The following is a 22,362-nucleotide window of genomic DNA, read 5'->3' as shown; positions in this document are numbered from 1 at the left end:
AGCATTAAACTCTTCAAATTAAGGGTTTAGCAGTACACTTAAGATTGAGGATTTAGTAGTATACTCTTAAAATTGAGGCTTTAGAAGTACACTCTTAAAATTGATCACCTTGTCACTAATCTCTCATCCATTTCATCCTAGATACTGGTGCCATTTTAATCTTGCCAATTCAAGTTTAGGGTTTTGTTCCCTCCATAGGAAATGTCTGGCTTACATTGCCAGTAAGAGCACTTATCAAACAGCTCAAAGCATCAATAAATTCAAAAAAGGAAATTATATTGGAGATTTCAGAATTATATAACAGGAAAAGTGGTAGCCTTCCAGAGGCCTAGCTGAAGTAGTTTGTCTAACTAAAATGTTGTTGTAACCTACTGAATGATATTTCAAACCTGAACTGCCAATTCAAGTTCCATTCTGAATTAAGGAATGTACCTCTAGGACTGCATCTGAACCCTACTCCATTTCTTTTTTAACAGATCTCTGCCTCTTCTGTTTTAAAATCAACCATTTTATCATATTTGGCATAGAACAGAAAAATATGAAGATTGTCATTATTTAGTTGACTCACTTTTCCACATTCTCACTGAGATTCTTTCTTTCTACATTTCTCAAAAGGAATATTCTCACATTATATGTCATAGTACATTTACTAACTAATTTTCTGATGCCCTGATCTCAGCTATGCTAGAAATATCTGAAATCTCCATTTCAATTGGTTATAGCCATTGCTTCTAAAATCTGAGTTGACAACTTCACTTTGGTCAAGGAACAAACACATCCAGAGTTTGTGTGCAGGGGACTCACAAGCATAGCTGCAATGTCACAGTCAAGGAGAAGAAGAGGAGAAGGAATTGTCTGACTTTGTGGCACCAACTCTGTTCAGAACTTCATTCAGTTCCACAGGAACCCTAGAATCCAATAATCACCAAAGGATGTTTCCAGGGTTCAAGATTTCTCCTCTCTTTTCCCCACAGGAAGGCACTCCATATGAGTTCCATTAATCTTCACTTTTGGTCATATCATTCAGTTCTTACAAAATCCTCAACCTGTCTTCTGAGTAAATTCCAAGTTACTTAGTCTGGTATTCAATCAATCAATCAATCAACATTTATTAAGCACTACTCACTATGTACCAGGCAGACTGCTAGGTAATTCAGTAGTTAGAGTGCTGGGCCTGGAGTCAGAAAGACTCATTTTTCTGAGTTCAGATCTAACCTCAGATACTAACTATATGATTCTGGGAAATCTTCATGCCGTTTGCCTCAGTTTCTTCATCTGCAAAATTATCTGGAGAAGAAAATGGCAAACTATTGTATCTTTGTCAAGAAAATTCCAAATGTCACAAAGAGCTAGACACAACTGACAATGACTGAACAACAACATATACCTGTGTTAAGAGGTACGGAAACTAGGAATACAAAAAGAAGCAAAAGATAGTTCCTACCTTCAAGAAGTTTATAATCTAGTGGCTTCCCATTCATTATTTATTATCAAGCTTCATATTGACCTTCATAGCTGACCATAGAATCATAGAATGCAACAGTTCTCAGGCAAACCAAGCTACTTAGTATTTTACAAACATATCCCACTGCTTCCCACTTATGTGCCTGAGCCTCATACAAAGATTCTTCCATCTACCTAGGATGAAGCCTTCCTTTCCCCTCTACTAATTAATTGAAATCTCATATTTCCTTCAAGGCTTAGCTCAGATATCACCTTCTCCATCTGCCATCCTCCCAGCAAAAAGAGGTACATTCATTCCTCTGAATTTTCATATTTTGCATTTCTCTTGTGCCATTGTCACATTTTTCTTTAAACTCTAAATATTTGTGCATACTTCTTGTACTATGATTAGACTGTGCTTCTGCATGTCAGGGAATAGACCTTATTTCAGGCGTTCATTCCCTGCATTTATAAAAAGGGCTCATGCACATGCAGGAGTGTGCTAGATGCAGCTGATAACTGGAGAGAATCAACTGTTAAGCTTGCAGAGTAAACACTCAAACCTAAGGAATCAGCAAAAACTATCAGCATTTGATTTAGGATTCTGTTGATTGTCTAATTTTAAGAAATTCGTGGAGAAAATGTGAAAAAATAGATTAAATTTAAAGTTTGTTCTGAATACATTTTCCCAGAGAGCTGATAGTTAAATATTTAACATCACAGATATATAAGTGCTCAATTAATGCTTATTTTTTTAATTGTTAAAAAATGAAAACAAAAACATTTCTTCTAAGAAGGATGGGCAAATAACAAATAGTATGTGAGAGTACACAAGGAATTTGGGGAAAGTTCTAAAGAAGCCTCTCTCCTATATCACCTTTCTGATACTAAAAATAGTTTCATTTGAGCTGAATATGAGCATTGAAATGTGCTCACTGAAACTGAGAAGGGACATAAAGAAATAGGAATATCTTTTTAAAATCCATCTGCAATCAATAGAATATAATCTAAGTCCTAGGTACAAATGGAACAATCAGATTTGGAGGAAATGAAGAGAGAAAGGGGAGAGAAAAAAGAAAAAGGAGAAGAAACAGAGGAGGAGAAGGAGGAAGAAGAAGACAGGAGAGAGAATAGAGAGAAAGTAGGAGGAAGAAGAAAAAGAAGGAGGGTACGTAAATGATAAAAAGTAGAGGAGGGAAATGAGAAAGGAGGAAATAGTAAACCAGAGATGGGAGAAGAGAAATGAGAAAAGACAGCAGTGGGGGGGGGAAGGGGGAGAGAAGAAAAGGGAAAAGGGGAGAGAGAAGAGAAAAGAGGAAGAAAGCAGGGGAAAAGAGAGAAAAAGAGTGAAAGAAATTATTTTTGGAAAGCCCAAGCATTCAATAATAATAATTGTAAAGTCCAAGTTAACTACTAGTAGTACTTACTACTATTATTGAATTTAACAATTGGAAGCATAGCCAAATATAGTATTTGCACTTGAAGTGTTAAAATATTTTCTGACAACGGTTTTGTCAACATTCTTCTTTGTAAAGATATTAAAGAAAGAAAATAAATGGGAAGTGACACCATCATACTGATCAAGCAAGTCACTGAAAGATCAGAGACTTAAATTTATGAATTCAAATCTTGCCTAATTTGGGGGGCTATTGCTAAGCATACTTTTTAAATTTTTCTGATATGTTGGTTGAGCTTTGGCTCTGGGTCAAAACCTTTTCACATTTTCTTTAGCAAAAGTTCTATTTTATCTTTGATTTCTGTCCATCTACTCTTGCATCATATGATCAGCTTTAGGGGGAGGGAATTTCTGGATTGTTTTTTTTTTCTTTTTTCAAACTACTGTATAATCATTTTTCCTTTGTTGTACTGATTCTGCTGCTGTGGCTATAAAGTTTGAGTGAAGTTCTGTTGATCTCACAAAATAATACTTGGCTTCTCTCAATCTACAATCCACTGCACGTTTATCATGATGAATTATGTCATCTCTAATATTTTCAGAGTTTTGGAGAGCATTCAGAAGTCTTCTGAGGACCAATAAACCCTTTCCTTTGCTTTTTGTTTTTGATTATCCTACTTGAACTTGCTGGGTTTTCTTTTTTTTTCTTTTAGGAATGTCATAATCTTCAACTCTTTTAATGAGAATTCTTTAACTCTTTTAATGAGAATTCTTTCCCTCTTTCCTTTTCCCCTTCCTCTTTCTTTTATCATCTCCTCACTTCCTTCTTTTTCTTCCCCCTCTCCTTCTCCCTTTTGCCTCCCTCTTCCTCCTTTTCTTCTTTTTCTTCTCTATTATGTTTTTTTCTCCTCTCCTTTCTCTTTCCCTTTCCCCAAAATCTTACTGGGCTTATGAAATTAATGAAAATTAAATTAATTGTGAGCATTTTCATCATTGTCCCCCTACTTAAATGTTGTCTCTATACTTCTTCCTCTTGACAAAGCTATTAGCATTTATCTTACAGGGATTCTTTCCTGCATTTCCCCTAGAATTTCCCCCATGATTTGAAATTATCATTTGTAATGCACATCCTATTCTTTACAACCAGGCTATTCAAAGGCTTTCATCTTTTGACAAGTATAAATTATATATCTTCTAAATTCCAAAACTATAGCTACAAGGTACGATGGAAAGATTGCTGACTTCGAAGCCAAAGGCCTCAAGTTCAAATCCTCTCTCATTGATTACAAATTATGGACAACTTCTTAGATATCATCGTGCCTCAGGTTTTTTTTAAATTATATATATATATATATATATATATATATATATATATATACACACACATATATATGCATACATACATATGTATATATATATACATATGTATATATATATGTGTATATATACATACATACATACATATATATGTATATATATACACATATATATGTGTGTGTGTATATATATATATATATATATATATATACACATATATATATATAATGAGGGAGTTAGATTTTATAGCCTCTTGAAGTTTAAGGTTCCTTCTAGTCCTAAATTTATGATTCCATCATCCTGGTTCAGAAAACAAACTAGGCAGACCCTTCTAGCTCTCTATTATATTCAGTTTCTTTAATACGCATGAGAGTTAAAAGATTGAAGTTGTCTGACCTGACCTCACTCAGCTCCCCTCCATTAACTTTACCCTCTATAAATAAGCCCAAAATGAAAAAAGACAAGACTAGATGATATCTAAAGTGAATTACGGATCATTTGACCAACAATTTAGCAGACTAGACATATTATTCAGTCTTCATTAACTTCCTAAAACTCTGCAAAAAAAAAAAAAAAAGATCAATTTTGTGCCAGAGGAAAAACAGACACCAAAATACTAAGGTACATAACTTGAACTATAGACTTGTGCTCTTAGAGCCACTCTAATTTTTTCCTACTGTTTCTTCAGGCTTTGTTGACATATTTTGTTCCAGTCTGCATCTTGTCAATATGAAGCAAAAAGCAGAACTCAACGCTGCCCATAGCCCTTGAAGAAGTGGTAGCATGTTTTACCTAAGACAAAGTAGCATTCTGCCCAATTCAGATCATCAAGATTCAATGAGAAAATTAAAGAACAGAGAAAACTGAGGCAGGATTATTAGTGTGCCTGTATGTAAGGTTGCATCATACCTGATAGAAAAAGGGCTGTGCCAGGTCTAAAAAAAAAAAAAAAAAAAAAAAAAAAAAAGTATTAACTCCCATTTCAAACCAGTATTGTATCCCACCACCCTATCCTTCAGGAAAAAGGTCTGTAAAAAGTTAGTTCCCCAGCAATGGAAGAAGCTGAGAGTGCGTGAGGTCCAGTTCAGAAAATGAAGTTGGACAATATGGAGAATAAAGCTAAAAGGTCTTTAAAATTCAATAAGCATGATTTGTCAATCCCCTCAAGCTAGGAAGAGCTTATAAATCTAGGACAAAGCTATAGTGTCTGTTAGGTGAAAGGGACTTCAGAAGCATTCTAGTTGTACTCTTATCTGAACAAAGGCCCCTTTACAGCATATACAGCTAGGTAGAATAGTACATAGAGTACCAGAACCTGAGTTCAAATTTAGCCTCAGACACTTACTAGCTTTGTAACTTTTGGTAACACACTTTTAGGCTGTTAGCCTAATGGGAAACTACTCCAGTATCTTTGCCAAGAAAAATCCCAAAAGAGTGCACAAAGAGTCAATACAATTGAATAACTGAACAGCAATTAACACAGCATATGCAATAAATGGGCAGTTGGCACTTGTTTAGCCTCCCATGAAGGAAAAATCATTAGATGAATATGTAAATGGATAGATTCATAGAGCATTTATCAAATACTTTCTATATAACTAGCACTATGCTAATTGCTAAAGATAAAAAGCAAGCAAGATAGTCCCTATCCTCAAGGAGCTTGCATTATGGGTAGGACTAAATACCCATAATGAAGAGCTATCCAGGAAGTGTCATGGTAGGGACTGGATTCAGGCAAGATCAGCTAAAAACACATCTCTGAGATCCAAAGGATCCAAGTGTACAATGACCCTGAAATTTTCACAGTCTACCTTTATTGAGGAATCCTATTAAAATAACAAAAAGAGCCATTTCTGGTGTCTTATTCTTAAAGAATCCATTATATTTCCTAATAATAACCATTTCCCTGTCTCACACACCATTATTTAAAGGTTGGTTCTAGAATTTTGTCAGAAATCATAAAATTTTCACAAAAGAGACTCATTGGACATATAATCCTATATCAAAAAAGATCCCCATTATGAGACACTCAAGTGGTCATCTAACTTTTGCTCAAAGATATAGCATAAAAAGAAGAACACAAAGATCTGAGACTATCAGATTATCAGTCAGTCAATCAATAAATTTTATCAAGTAACTGCTAAGTACCAGACATTGGATAAAACCTTTGGGATACAATGAAATGCAAAGAACAATCCCTAATCTCAAAAAGCTCACAGTCTAATGAGGGAATCAATGTGAAAACAACTTACAAATAAGATATGTACAAAATAAATTCAAATAAAATATATACAAAACAAATTGCAAAGAATCAACTGAGAGAAGGCATTGATACTTCCCTGGTTTTGAACACTGTTACTTTCTTACTACAATGCAAGATTTCATTAGCAAAGAAAAAAAATTAGGTTATTATGGAATGGTCTCTTAGTGTGCATGCTGGCTCTTTAGAATCACCTTTTCTTTTTCTAATATTCAATAACCATCCCTTTAATAATGTGTCTTCGAATGTTGTTAGAAGTCAAATTCAAGGGCTTTGGGGGCATAACAAATATGGCAAAGCCCAAAAAGGTTTCATCTGAGTTTTCCCAACATTTACCTCCACACAACTTTAAAATAATGCCTCAAATCAAATTCTGGAGTGACAGAGTTCACAAAAGGTCAGACTGAGGCATTCTTCCAGCCCAAGGCAATTTAGGAGATCAAAGGAAAGGTATGTGACAAGAAGGAAGAGGTTGGCCTGGAGTCCAGGTAGATAAAACACTACTGGTGGGATTAAGTGATGGTGACAGAAGCAGCAGAAGTTTCAGGAGCTCCTAAGGACCACAAGTTTAGCAATTCCACTGCTTGTATCCACTTCCAAGTCATAATTCAAAGGAAGGAAATACTTGTGAGAGAGAGGGAATGGAAGTCTTGAGGGACAGTATCACTTTTGGTCCCAAGGGATCAAGAATGAAAAGGAAAAATATCAAATGCAATCCGAAGGGACCAAGGGTCCTTCCTGGATAAAGACCAAAGTACAGATCAAGAGAGCAGCAAATACATTTCTTCCCAGATCATACCAATTTGAAAGCTTCAAGACTCCCAGAACAAATTCTATAAAGAATAGTCCAAATAGCCTAAAGTTGAGACTGTGTCCCTTCACTCTGCCATGTTGGGAACAAGTCCAACATTAATATAAAGTTCTAAAGAAACAGGTAGGAAAATGAGGAAATAATGAAAAAGAAAATAAAAAATAAACCCACCATGGTGACATGGAAGAGCAAGACACAAACTCAGAACACAATGAAATCAACATAGCCACCAGACTACCCTGAAAGATAAATGGGAATTGGACACACATATAACAAGAATTCATGAAATTAGAGTGGTAAAGAAAAAGGACTATACCTTTCATTCAGCAGTAAATGGCACCTTTACAAAATTGACTATATATTAGAGCATAAAAACCTTACAACCAAATGTGGAAAAGCAGAAATATTAAGTGCATTCCTTCCAGATCATAATACAATAAAAATTACATTTAGAGTCACAGAAGCACAGATTAAAAATTAATTGAAAACAAAGTAATCCAATCCTAAATAAGGTGTGGATCAAAGACCAAATCATAGAAATGAACTATTATTTCATTAAAATGAATGGAACCAAAGAGAAAACATTCAAAATTTGGTGAGATAAAGCCAAAGAAAAATTTGGGGGGAAATATATAGTTCTTCAGACATATTTCAATAAAAGGGGGAAAGAGCAAATCAACAAATTGAACAAGCAATTAAAAAACTAGAAAAAGCACAAATTAAAAATTCCCAATTAAACACCAAAGAAGAAATCCTAAAATGAAAACAACGATTAATAAAATTGAAAGTTTAAAAAAAAGCATCAAATGAATAAAAAAAAAAAAAACCTAATTTTTATGGGGAGGGGAACAATTAAGTAGATAAATAATTGGTTAATTTGATTTTTACAAAGAAAGAAAAAAGTTATTATCAAAAATGGAAAATGTAACTGCACTACCAATGAAACTGAAATTGTTAGGAGTTATTTTGCCCAATTATATTCCAGGAAAACTGACAAATGAAATGAATGAATAGCTACAAAAATAATTAACAGAAGAGGCAATATAGTGCTTAAATAACCTGATTTGAGTAAAACAAATTGAACAGTCAATAAGCTCCTTAGGAAAAAATCCCCAGGATCAGATAGACTTACAATTTGAGGAACAATTGATCAATTGTTGCATTGTTCATAAGTGAATCCAAGTTACAGTCCCAAGGCAAGGAAGAGAATCAGCACAACAGAACCTGGGATTTATTTTCTAACCCAGTTGTTTGTTTGTTTGTTTGTTTCCCAATGAGATTATTCTCATTTTCTTCTATTTTTTTTCATTCTTTTTACTTTATTTGCTTATTTCATTATATCTCATTAGTTTTAACTTGCCCATTCTAAAATTTAAGCAATTAACTTGCTTTATTGAGCGTTTGTACGTCCTTTTCCAATTTATCAATTCTGCTTTTTTTTTAACTTTTTTTTAATTAAAACTTAATTTTCAAAACATATGTGTGGACAATTTTTCAACAGTAAGTCTTGTAAAACCTTATATTCCAATTTCCCTCCCCTTTCTTTCAATTACTTTTTTTTAAAGAATTCATGTATTTTATTTTTTTGTTCATTTTTATTATAGTTTCTTATTTACATGATATATGCATAGGTAATTTTTCAGCATTGACAATTGCAAAATCTTTCGTTCCACCTTTTCCTCTCCTTTCCCCTACCCCTTCCCTCAGATGGCAGGTTGACCAATACATGTTAAATATGATAAAGTATAAGTTAAATACAATATATGTATACATGTCCAGTTTCAATTCTATTTTTAAGGAGTTTTTTTCTTCAGTGAATTTTTTTACCTCTTTTTCTTTGTGGCCATTTATATGTTTAAGTTGTCTTCAGTGAATTTTTGTATACCTTTTTCCATTTGTCCAATTTTGCTTTTAAGGCCTTCTCTCCAGTAGATTTTTTTTTGTATCCCATTTGGCCTATTCTATTTTTAAAGCATTATTTATTTAAGTATTTTTGTGGCTCCTCAAAGCTGTTGACTTTTTTCATAATTGCATCACTATCATTTATTTTCCCAAATTTTCCTCTACCAGTTTTTTTTTTAATTTTTAAAATCCTTTTTGAGTTCTTCAAGTCATTTTTTTGGGCACTGACTAATTCACATTTTTCTTTGAGGTTTTGGATATATCAGTTTTGATATTGCGTATTCTGAGTTTGTGTTTTTATCTTCCCTGTCATCATGATAACTTTCTATGAAAAGGAGTTTTTTGTTGTTTATTCATTTTTGACCCTTTTTCTTGACTTTAACAAAACTAATATGAAGATATGTTTTATTATTGCTCATGTATAATTTATATGAAATTATTTGCCTTCTGGAGAGGCAGAATAATAATTTGGAACCCCAAAATTTTGAAGGCAAAAGTTAAAAATTGTTTATGTGTAATTTGAAAAAAATATTAAAAATTTTAAAAGTTGCCTATCCTACAAATATGTAAAGATATCAATTTAATAAGTGCATATATTTACATATAATAACATCAAAGATAAGCTCATAGACGGGGATAAAGTCATATGAAAAGAGTTGATAATTTTATTCATTGAGGTTTTCATTTTTCATCTGCAGTTTGTGGCACTTTCATCATAAACTTAATGGTTCTATAAGTTGATACAGTCAAAACAAATAATTACCTAATGTCCACCTTAGTGTTGAAGCACTTTTCACAACTTATGGAGTATTTTTCTCAAGCACTAAGTCTGTACATAAATCTAGTTCCTCTAGCTCATAGACTAAAAATTCCAGGGTCATCTTCTCACAATAAAGTATCAAATGGGAAGTTTCTACTGGATCTCTATTGGAAGATTTCACTTGCATCATAATGTTCAGTGTTTTTCTCAGTTTCTGGATTGATATCAAATGTCTAGTCCCTTTTCAGAGAATTATATTCTCTTGGCAAAGAATAGGTTCAGTCACCTGCTTGGTTATTTTTGCCTGTAATTTCTATAGCTGAATTTGAAAAGCTATGTAATAATAGGGGCAGTGTCTGCATGCTCCATCTTAATTCATTTGTGGATTATAGAATTACAGGGAAAAAATTATTTCTGTACTTGTGCTAGGAAGAATCATGAGGTCAGGGTAAAGCACATACTTTCAATTATAAAATAAACAAAAAGGGATGGGGAGGAAACTGTTGCTGTTGTTTTTAGATTAGAAATGACTTCTTATCAACTGACAGATTCCACATTGCTGCATTCCAGTGATAACCTGCCCTTCACCAAAAGTGTCTAGTTAGGTGATGATTATCTCAATATAAATGGGATCCAAGAGGGTCACCTTGACAACTAAATGAAGAGAAAAAAAAAGGAGAAAAGTGTTTTTCAAAGCTAATTCCACCTATGCAGACATTGGAAATGTGAATTCATTTGAACACATGGTCATTCTGCTTCTAAGGGGTAGCTGTGACCAAGAGGAATTAATCTCTTTCCATTACCTTATCATGTAACTCCAGTATGTCAAGGATTGTCCTTCTGAGAGCTGGTTACTCACTCAGTGATGGCTTTGATGAATCTCCTTTTAGTTTACACGGAGGTATCCTCTGCATAGATCCTTTCTTAAAAGGTTTATCATTAGTAAAAATGTATCCCCAAGGGTGTAGCACATTATTCACCAAAACAGACAAAGAAAAGGAGTGTAAAAGAACTACATGGTATCCAATTGAGTGGGTTAATAGTACAAAACTAGATGGCAACATATCAACACTCACTAGGGAGCATGAATGGGATGTGTAGAAGGAAACTCTAGGAGCACCATTGGCAGTAGAGAAGAATTTTTTTTTTTTGCTTGCATGGCAAAGAATGACAAAATGATATACAAGAATAAGGATTATACCATTCCAGCCAATTGATCATTATGTGAAAGTCTGAATGGCTGGCATCAGCTTACCTCCCTGAAGAAGAGCCAGCACCAACAGATTGTCACAATTGCTGTCCAGGACTTTCAGCCAAGAAAGAATCAGAGAAGCTCATTTCTTATAGTCTCTCTGACTCGGTGGTATACTAAAATGCTTCAGCAAAAGTGAGAGGTTTCTCTTGAAGGAAAAATCACTTAATTTTCATTACACCTTATAGTCATTGTCAAGAGATCTTCTGACTCTAAATCTATTAGTGTCTCTACCATAACATCCTTAGCCTCACGATATTATTTAGAAATTAAAATTATATTACAATTAAACTACTAATTAGAAATATTCCCCCAGATTAAACTATTTTAACCCCACTACAGCCCTACTATTGGTTCCTCTCATCCCTATCATTACTTAATTATACTGATTGTCCTCTGATTCCTGCCATCCAATCAGAGGTTCAGTCTAACTTCCACTCAGGCACATTCTGTAAGCAGAGTTCCTATCTAAATAACTACAACCCAAAATGATTTTGATCCAAGGTTAGGATTTTGTAGGATATTTTAATGACATTCTAGTGCAGGAGTAGGAAACGTTGGATAGTCCACAGGCTAAATAAGGTTCATGAAATCATTTGGCCTAACACTGCCAAGGAAACTGCAGGTGAGTTGAACTGAGAGCTAAGTACAACAACTTCCCACTGTTTGAGTTTTTAAGTTGATGACTTTGTATGGCCTATGAATTATGCTTTAAATATCTAAATGGCCCTTGGCAGAAAAAAAAGGTTTCCTACCATCATTCTAGTGAAAAACAGAGGCAACTTGTTGGTCCAATAGATAAAGTGCCATGCCTAAAGGCAGAAAGACTCATCTTCATGAATTCAAATCTGGCCTCAGATATTTACTAGCCACTTGAATCTGGACAAGTCACTGTTTGCTTCAGTTTCCTCATCTGTAAAATTACCTAGAGAAGAAAATAGCAAACCAATCCTGAACTTTTGCCAAAAAATCCCAAGAGGGTTCATAAAGAGTCAGAACAACTGAAACAACTGAACAAATCAATAACAATAATTTATTAAGGACCTATTTTATATTAATTACTGTGCTAGATTCAAGACATAAAAAATAATATCATCCCTAATGATGAAGTATAGCTTCTAGGAGGTCTCCCCTGACCCTTAGAGTGCTTCTTTTCTCACTATCTTTCAATGATACTAAAATCTTCTGGCCTAGGAATATAATATTTCTTCCTTTAAACTTTAGGGAAGATATATTAGTTATCCTGAGATTCTCTGACTTTAGAGTGGCATTGTTCTGACAATGTCTGTCGATAATTCTAAAGTCTTTTGGCCTTGGAATAGTCCTACAAACATTACTAACTGACAGATAGATAATCTGTTGATCAGTCATAACCAAGTTCCTGAGATAATAGTGAATAGATCATCCCTCAAACCTATCTGAAAGCCATAAAATAAGCAAATAAGTAACATGAAGCTCTGATCTAACTGCCCTAGAAATTTACCTCCTTTCTCTTGGTTCCTTGCTTAATTCTTTTGGAACTTAGCCTGCTTCAATTGGCATTACAATTACAATAAACTTTGCTCCTTGACTTGGAGATGGGTTAAAGCCTACAAATTCTTTTGAGACACCTCACAACACTGCTCTGCAACCCCAACCTTTTGGGATCCTTTATGAACCTCAACACCTATCACTGTATACAACTACCACCTCCTTACAGAAGTTAGCCAGAAATCAAGGCATAGAAAAATGAATCAAATCAGTAATGAAAAATGCTGTACTGGATTGTTAAGCTGATTTTTTCTGAGTGGCTACAGATCTTACCAAGAAGACTCTATATTCAGAATAATGTCACACTCAAACTTTGTTTTGGGATAAGAGAAATAATGGTTTAAGAAAATGGCAAAGTTTTAGGGTTAAAAAGATCTGCATTGATACATTTGTTGATCAGTACATTTGTAGGCAATAAATGTAGCCTATGTTTTGTTAGTTTTAATTATGAAAAAGAGGATAGAAAAAATGAAGTAATTAGAAAGGTAAGTACATACCCAATTAGTACTCATATTCTTTGGGTCTTTGCTTCACTATCTATCCAATGCTTCTGCCCTTTTGCTATACTCTCCCATTTTTTTTGACATGTCCCACAGTCAACCATTTATGTACTTCCATATTAGTCTCTAGGAATTATTTATTTCCCATTGGTCCCACTACTGCTCTATTAGCCTATTGAACTTCCTAGTAGAGTTGACAAGCTGTCCCTACTTTTGTTATCTTTAAAAAGAGTTTGCAAGTTGCCACTGCCACATGCAACCCATTGCATTTGGTTTGGAACAAGGGTTGACTTTTCCATATCACTTGGCAAGATCAAATAAATTCTTTACAATCCCACAAAATGTTTGCAGGATTGCACCGTTTCCCTAAGATAAGGAGCTATAAATGAACAGACATAAAAAAGGAATAAAGATGCCTGGATTCATTTTGCCCACTTCATAGCTTCTTGACAGCTGCTTTTATAGCTCCCTGCCTTTTATCACTTCAACCCTCTTTCCAGTCACAAACTTACTCAGGAATCTGTAGGCCAGTACATAGTCTAGGGTCTCAATTTTTGATTCAAGTCTCCATCCAGAGATACCTTACCTGGAAGGAAGATGATTCTTGTTTTTGCATCCAATAAAAACAAAAATAAGATCTTCACTTCCTCTTATCTCCTGCTCCTTCAGCTTTCCATTTAGACTGATAATACTATGTATTTGTGAATCAGGGAAGTAACTTAGCTGTCTCCAAGTTAAGAGTTTTGCTTAGGTATAGTCTCCTGTCTGATGGTATTAGTGAATCTGATAAACTACATAGTAATCATGCAATTGGTTCCTCTCCTCAATAATAGCTGACATTGTCCTGGGCCTATCATGGCAGCATCCCTATCTGATCTATTTGTCTCTCCAACACAGACATTGAAAAAATCAGGCAGATTGCCCAGTATACTAATGTTCCCTCTAAGTGGTAAGCAGAAAAGTCTCAAAGGTCATTGAAAGTTAAATATATAAGACTTTTGGTCATTAGCCTGAAACTTTTCTTTCAGCCACTGAAAGTTTAAGAATGAGTGAGTCCAGCATTTAAGACGGCCTAGGGTTTGCTTTAAGAGTATTTAATGATCTTATGACAGAAAGAGAAAATATTTTGCATATCCTGAATTAAATCTAATTCATTGAACATGAAGTCAATCATCTCAGTGACAGCAAATTGGGATAATAAGCATACCTGAAGGAGGAAAAAATATGAGCACATGAATACATAAATCAAAAAATACCACCTGAGCAACTTGTAAAAGACAACAGCAAAGATATCAATATAGGGCCTTTTAATTATAGCATTTTGCCAAGTAGGGAAATTAAAGAGTTTATTATTTTTTAATCATTATGTCCTTTATTCTAAAAACAAGATTTGAGTTTGACATTGTTCTAAATATATAGGCGCTTCTTAGTGAGATCTACATAAACAATCCACATAGGAATATCAAGTGGATGAATAATACATATTGATTAGTTTATGACTTATATGGAAGAATAAATCCATTGAATTAGTCTATTATTGCTGTTTGGGCAAATGATCAAGGCCTAAAATTATACTTAACAGGCAAGTGAGGAATTGTGCAGAAACTTTGTATTTACAATGCAATATCAAAAAGTTTGTCTCCATTCTTATTACTACTGTGATTTTGAACAAATTACATAATCTTTCAGGATTTCAACTGTATAATGAGGGGGTTGGACTAGACTTTGCAGCTCTAAATCTGTGATTTTTTTTTCTTTTATGACACTTTTACCCTGGAAGTAAGTTTTGACAATGCATAGCAACCTGCTTATGTTTACCATATGGTTTACCATTGTCTTCAGATATGCCTACAATTTTAGCTATTGAAAAACCGTGGAGCTTATATCTATGATGTTTCAGTAGGTGTATACTGGTATTTAAAAAGGTGGATTTTGTATAATTTTTGTATAAAGAGCTAGGCAGGTCACTTAGAGAAATCAAAGGATAACATATAGACTCACAAAATGTTAAAAGACATAAAGGAGAGTCTTAAGTTCTTTAGATAAATTATACCCCCCCAAAAAAAAGGGAGAATCAGGATAATAACCATGTACAATGAGAAGGCTATGTCAGTACTGATCCACATTAATGCAGAGCTTACCCAGACCAGTGAGGCCACAGGTTTATCAAAGAATGGAATCATCTTTTCTTCAGATAGGGATGAATGGTGTGAAAACATGCAATTTAAGCACTTTTTAAAAAAAAAAATTGTGAGTGCTAGTCATTTTTATTTATAAAGAGCAGAGGGACAAAAATCACTGGAATCAAACTTTGGAAATAAAAATTTGAAAGACTGAGTTCTCTCAATGTTTTTGATGTATGGATGTTAGATTACAAGGTTAGAACTCAGGCTGTCTGGGCAATTCTCTAGCCCAGAATTCACACCTTTAGTTCTGGTCTTTAGGGGGAGTTTACACCTTTGAACTTCTGAGGAAGAGTTTACATATTTAAAGGACTTTACACCTTTAAAAGGAGTTCTGAAAAGGAGTTTACATAACCTTAAAAAGGAGCAAGTTCATTGGTTGAAGTAATTTTCCCACGAGCCCCTGAATTCTCACATGCCCATTCTCTGGGAGGGTAAAAGAGACAGCATTGAGCCTGGAGTTAGTCTGAGTAAGAGTTTGAGTTTAGACCGTGGTCAGGAAGGAGAGTCTGGCCGGAGGCTCCAGAAGCTTCCTAAGAAACCTGCTCACAGAGGAAAAGATTTTACAGAAAAGAGATCTCCTCCCAGAGAAGGATTATAATTGAAGAGATGACAGGACCTTTACATTTTGGCACCAAATTGTAAAGGTCCTGTAGTCTCTAGGTTATCCTTCCAGTCTGCCGTCTCAACTCACTCCCAGACTAGACTAACTCCAGGCTCAATGCTGCCTCTTTTATCCTCCCAGAGAATGGGCATGTGAGAACTCAACGGGGCCTGGGGAAATACTTCAACCAATGAACTTGCTCCTCTTAAAGGTGCAAACTTCTTTTCAAATACTAAACTCATCTATGGATTTAACTGGCCAGTTAATGGCATACTCCCACCTCATAGTATATTCCCTTTCTCCTGGTTAATTGAGAGTTCCACAGAGAATATGTCCTTTCCATTATTAATTATTTAAACCCTTTTCTGTAATTATGTGTATTTATAATTATAAATTATATAATTATATTATATAATTATAAATTATGTGTATTTATAATTATAAATTGAATTGGATTATAATTGAAGAGACAACAGGACCTCTACATATGGGTCAATATTAAAAAATATAAATCATCAATCAATCTGTAGATAATGTCTACATGAAGTTTTTTGATTATAATTCATTGGTCTATTTTCTAAAGCAACTGAATTGCAGCCTCCATTACATGAAACAGGCTCTATTTTCTTATTTATTCATTCATGCATTCATTCATTCCATAGTATGTGCAAAGCACTGTATATCAGAGAAGATATACTTATAAATCAGACCTGCCCTACCTTCAAGAAGACACAATCCAGTAATAAATTATACTCCCATTTACTGCTTTTTCCCCCCAATATTAGATTTTTAAAGATTTTTCTAGTATGTGGAGTCCTTATTACTAAGGAATAATGAACAAACTTACTTATTAAAAGAATATAGATCTAAATTTTAGTTCTTATTTAATTTAGTAGTATATTATAGCTGTAATAGAGATTAAAAAGAGGTAAAAGGGAGGAGAAGCAAGAGTAAGAGAGAGAAAAAAAGACAGAAGGAGGGAGAGAAGAAAAAAGAGAAGTGGAGAAGGAGAGGGGAAAGACAAAGAGAGAAAAAAGGAGAAGGAGAAAGGGAGGAAGAGAAAGAAGGGAGGGAGGGAAGGAGGTAGAAGGCAAGGGGAGAGACATAAAGAGAGAAAAAGAGAGGGACAGAGATGGCGAGGGAGAGAAAAAGAGAAACAGACAAAGAGACAAAGAGGGAAGGAGGGAGAGAAGGGGAAAGGAGGAGGAGTAATACAGAAAGAGACAGATTCAGAGAGAAAAAGTGAGACAGAAATAGACAGAGACAAAGACCAAGATAGAAAAGCTGAGAGAGAGAGAGAAAAAGAAGAGAGGGAGAGAGACAGAGAGTGAGAATGACACACACACACACACACACACACACACCAGAGACAGAGAGAATCAAATTAGTTCACAACTATCTTTAAGATAGAATCCAGATAAGACAAACAATATCCCAAGAAAGTAGATAAACTTTGCTGAAGAGCGATGCCAAAATAACCCAGAACTGTTTCCTCCTATTCTCACTTACATCAATATTAAGAAAATATTTCATATTTCATTTTTGGAGTATATTATTCAAAACTCCAGCCTGGATTTCAAGACTATATGTAATAATTCTCTGGCAAAATCAGGAAAGGAAATGAAAGAAGTCATTTAAACAGTATTTTTTTAATCATACAATGCCTGTAGGAATACAATAGACATTTTAGATTCCTTAACAACATGCAAACACAGAGCACACAAATGTAATTACTAGAATATATTTTATGCCAATATATTTAGAGCAACAGCATTGAACCCTTTATATTCCTCCATTTAAAGACAAATTTTAATACTTGGGATGAAAGGTAATAAGTTTATGCTTTGATAGGATAAAGATTTTGCATCACAAGACACAAAGAAATTGACTATATATTTGACAGCAGCCACTGGAATCCCATTCTATACAGACTTAAAGAGAAGATCTAACTGGAAAATGAGAGTCGAAAACCTGAGGCTTCCATGACTTCCCAGAATTATCTAGGTAATTTATTAAATGCATAGTTATCTTTGGTTTTCATTCTAACTGTAGTGGAGAGCTTGGAGGGAGGGAAAAGATGGACTGCATGCAGTATTTTGTAGTAGATGGTAGATTTGGTGTCAAAAATTTTTGGTTCAAATTTCACCTCTTCTATTAGCAACGGTTATATCTCTGGGAAAGTCAACTTTTTTTGGAATTCAATTTCCTCATTTACAAAATGAGAGTTTTAGACAAAATGGCCTCTAAGTCTCTTCTAGCTCCAAATCACTAATCACTAGAATCCTTATTGCAGTGTATCCAAGCAGTGAAATACTAGTTAAAAGCCTAAACAAGAACTCCAATTTTTTTGAAAGAAATAATATGTTATGATGGAAAGAATACTGGACTTAAGAGACTTAGATCCAAATCTTGGTTCCACCATTTACCATATATTTGATCCCAGACATCTCACTTTAACTCTTATCCCTAATTTCTTCATTTCTAAAACGGGAAGTGGTGATTCCTATACTGTCTATCTCACAGAGATATTATAAGGAATGTGTTAATGAAAACTTCAAAGCATGAGTTATTATTGGATGCCTTACCAATGCAAATCGTGACTTTTTTTCCAAGTCTCTAAGAAGTTCTCACCTTTCTCTGGAGTTGATTTCACCCTATTTTAGTCCCAACTTGTTTGGATTTTTCTATAACAGTTTTTAATGTTATAATCATGGGCTTAACTTTGTAGCTCACTAAACTTGTGGAAGAAAAAGGGGAATGAAATTCAAAGAGAATTGCAGTAAATGAGAGCATAAGGATTATAGGATTTGAAAGCAAACACAGTTTGGGGTATCTCCCTAGCTATAGAAAATGGTTTGGTGGTTAAGATTTAAAAAAAAAAAACTTACTAAAGTTGTCCACAGTCAGCATCAGTGATTTCTTGCTGGTCTTACCATCTGTGGCTTCCATGATGTTCAAAGTCAAAGATCATATACTTTCCATTCACCACATCAATGTTAGTGGTACAGATTAAAAACTAGGAGATTAAAATAGAAGAAAAAATTAGAATAAACAAAATTCCGTGAATAATAACCTTCAGAATAAAATTCTCATTAACAAATTTCTTCCAAGAGACATACTTACCACCAGTGCTATTTTAGTGTGTGAAGTCACCACTCTGGAACATGAATCCAGGAATGATCCTGTGAAAATAGGATCCCACATTTCTCCAGTGTTTAGAGCATGGAAGTTTTCAACTATTTTTGGAATCTTCTTTTCTATAAAGTAACTAGGTTCAGGGGCTTGTTATCAATGATATTAAAGTACTCTGTAGGGTTGGCCTTAGTCATGACCCCATGGGTAGAGTTAGGGGAGGCTCTAGAAGTATCAATACAAGCCCCTAGCACAAATGGAGACATTAAAGCATAATCTGTACATATACTTATATGAACATTTAATGGAAATTCATGGGCACCCCATCCCCATCCTAGCTGTTCTGGCTGGATCACTACCCATGTACCTGAATTAGCACCATGTCCCCTTCCAATCATATATGTGCACTGGCTATTTGCTGAAAGGGATACACAAAAAGGTTCCTAAATGGTTTCTTGAATGTACATACACATCTCTCTCTGCATATATATGTACATATATATGCATACATATATATACATATATTCATATATATATATATATAGGTATTTGTATTATATGTGTATATATATGTGTGTATATATATATACATATATGTGTGTATTCATATATGTGTAAGTGTGCAAGCACTGTATGCCTAAGGTACACATAAATATGTTTGTATATGCATAATATATATAAAATATATATAAAATATACACATTTTAGTTGTAGTGTATTCTAGATTTGTGTTTACTTATGTTTTATGGCATTCGTAGGAGCTTATTATTTTAGTTTGCCAATTGTTGGTGATCAGGGAGAAATGATTTATGTAAATTTCCCTTTCTTTTTCTGAAAAACTCAACAATTCTGACCTCCAAACTCTTAGTTTTGCCTCTTCTAATTATTACGTTTATTTTCTTTCATGTATAAGATTGTGTAAGATTGACAGATAAATAGTACCATCCTAGCCTAAATGAACTTTTATTTCCTGACTAGTGAAGCTCCATTATTTTTCATGTTAATTACCAGAAATATCATAGAGGAGAATGTTGGTTCAGAAGGCAATTTAATTTTAAAATTGTCCAGCCCCTTCCATTCTGGGTTTTGAATTCTGATCTAATCAAGATAGCATCATTTGCAGCTTGGTCTTTGGCTATTGAGGACATTCTATTTTTAGAAATTATAACACTTTGCTGAAAGAGTAAGAAAGTTGAAGACGACAAGTTTACAAAACCTCCAAATTTTGGCTATTTTGACAATAATTACTATCAAAACAATTATATTTTTCTATGCATGAATACATAATTAATAATCCAGTTTGGGGATTTTACTTCCCATTTCTCCATTAGCTTTCCTGTAAAGAAAAATGCATGCTTATAGCTTGGGGTTTATTTTGATATGGTGTGATTATTATAAATTCTTTATCAAGTGTGTTAACATTACTACTATTATAGGACATAAGTAGATGTAAATGGACAGTTGGGGAGGGGAAAGTTGGATATTCATTGTATCAATAAACAACTTTTTATCTTTAAAAAATTAAAAATTAAATTTTTTTTTAAATTTAAAAATTATATATATATATATGTGTGTGTGTGTGTGTGTGTGTGTGACAGACACATTCATGCAAAAATATGTTTATATTGATATGTATTATGTAGAGTAAAGCCATATTTAATAAACCATTAAAAGAAATTGCTGGAATCAGAAAATTGGTCTTCTTGATTTCAAATCTGGCCTCAGATACTTACTAGTTGTGTGACCTTGGGCAAGTCAGTAAACACTGTTTACCTCAGTTTCCTCATCTGTATAATGGGATTGGAAAAGAAAATGACAACTTTGCTAAGAAAACCAAAAATAAGGTCACAAAGAGTCCAATATGACTGAAAAAGTTATTAATAACTTTTTCCTGCAAATTAAGACAACTCTGAGGTACCACTATACCACTCTTAAATTGGCTAACAGTAAAAGATAATGATAAATGTTGGAGGGGAATTGGAAAAACTGGGATACTAATACATTGATGGTGGAGTTGTGAACGGACCCAGCCATTCTAGAGAACAATCTGGAATTATGCCCAAAGGACTATCAAACTGTGCATACCATTTGATCCAGTACTGACTTTACTGGGCCTGTATCCCAAAAAAATCATAAAAAAAGAGAAAAGGACCCACATATGCAAAAATATTTGTAGCAGCTCTCTTTGTAGTGGCAAGGAACTGGAAACTGAGTGAATGTCCATCAGTTAGAGAATGGCTGAATAAGTTATGGTATAGGAATATTATAATATTATTGTTATATAAGAAACAATCAGCAGGGGGTTTCAGAAATGCCTGAAGAGACTTACATGAATTGATGCTAAGTGAAGTGAGTAAAACCAAGAGAACATTGTACACAGCAACAAGAAGATAATGTGATGATCAACTCTGATGGACGTGGCTCTCTTCAACGATGAGGGGGTTCAGACCAATCCCAATAAACTTGTGATGGTGAGAGCCATATGTACCCAGAGAGAGGATTGTGAGGATTGAATGTGAATCACAACCTGGATTTTGCACCTTTTTCTGTTGTTATTTGCTTGCTTTTTGTTTTCTTTCTCATTTTTTTTCCTTTTTTATCTGATTTTTCGAGTATAACATGATAATTGTGGAAACATGTATGGAAGAATTTCACATGTTTAACATATATTGGATTATTTGCTGTCTAAGCAAGGGAGGGAGGAAAATGTGGAACACAAGATTTTGCAAGGATGAATGTTGAAAACTATGCATATATTTTGAAAATTAAAAAGCTAAAAAAATTAAAGGTTTCCTAAAAAGTAACTTTTTCCATAATCATTTGTATCTCTATAGAATCTTCTGCCTCATTATGGTGGGATTAGGAGATGATATACTTGATATGTGTTTGAGAAGATTATATAGACATCTCACAAATGCAGATGAGACATAACACCATATAGCAGCAAAACTTTAACACATAGAAAACTGAAACATGAAATGAGTAATTTTTGTTATATGTCTAGCATCATTTTAAATACCATAAAAGACAGGACTGAATGATCTAAGGGATTTCCAGATGGTTTTTGTGGAAATACTTTCTATTTTCTTGCATTAATAATATTTTGCAGTTATATAACTTTTTCTACTTCATATGGATGAGACAGCATGAGATAGTGAATAAGGAACTAGACTCACAGTCAGTCAGGGAGACCTCACAGCTAACTAATATAGTGCATAGAGCACTGCGCCTGGACTTAGGAAGAGCTAACCTATGCTCAAAACCAGCATTAG

This window comes from Sminthopsis crassicaudata, chromosome 3 (assembly GCF_048593235.1).
Source record: "Sminthopsis crassicaudata isolate SCR6 chromosome 3, ASM4859323v1, whole genome shotgun sequence".
Taxonomy (NCBI): domain Eukaryota; kingdom Metazoa; phylum Chordata; class Mammalia; order Dasyuromorphia; family Dasyuridae; genus Sminthopsis; species Sminthopsis crassicaudata.
This window is presented reverse-complemented; position numbering follows the sequence as displayed.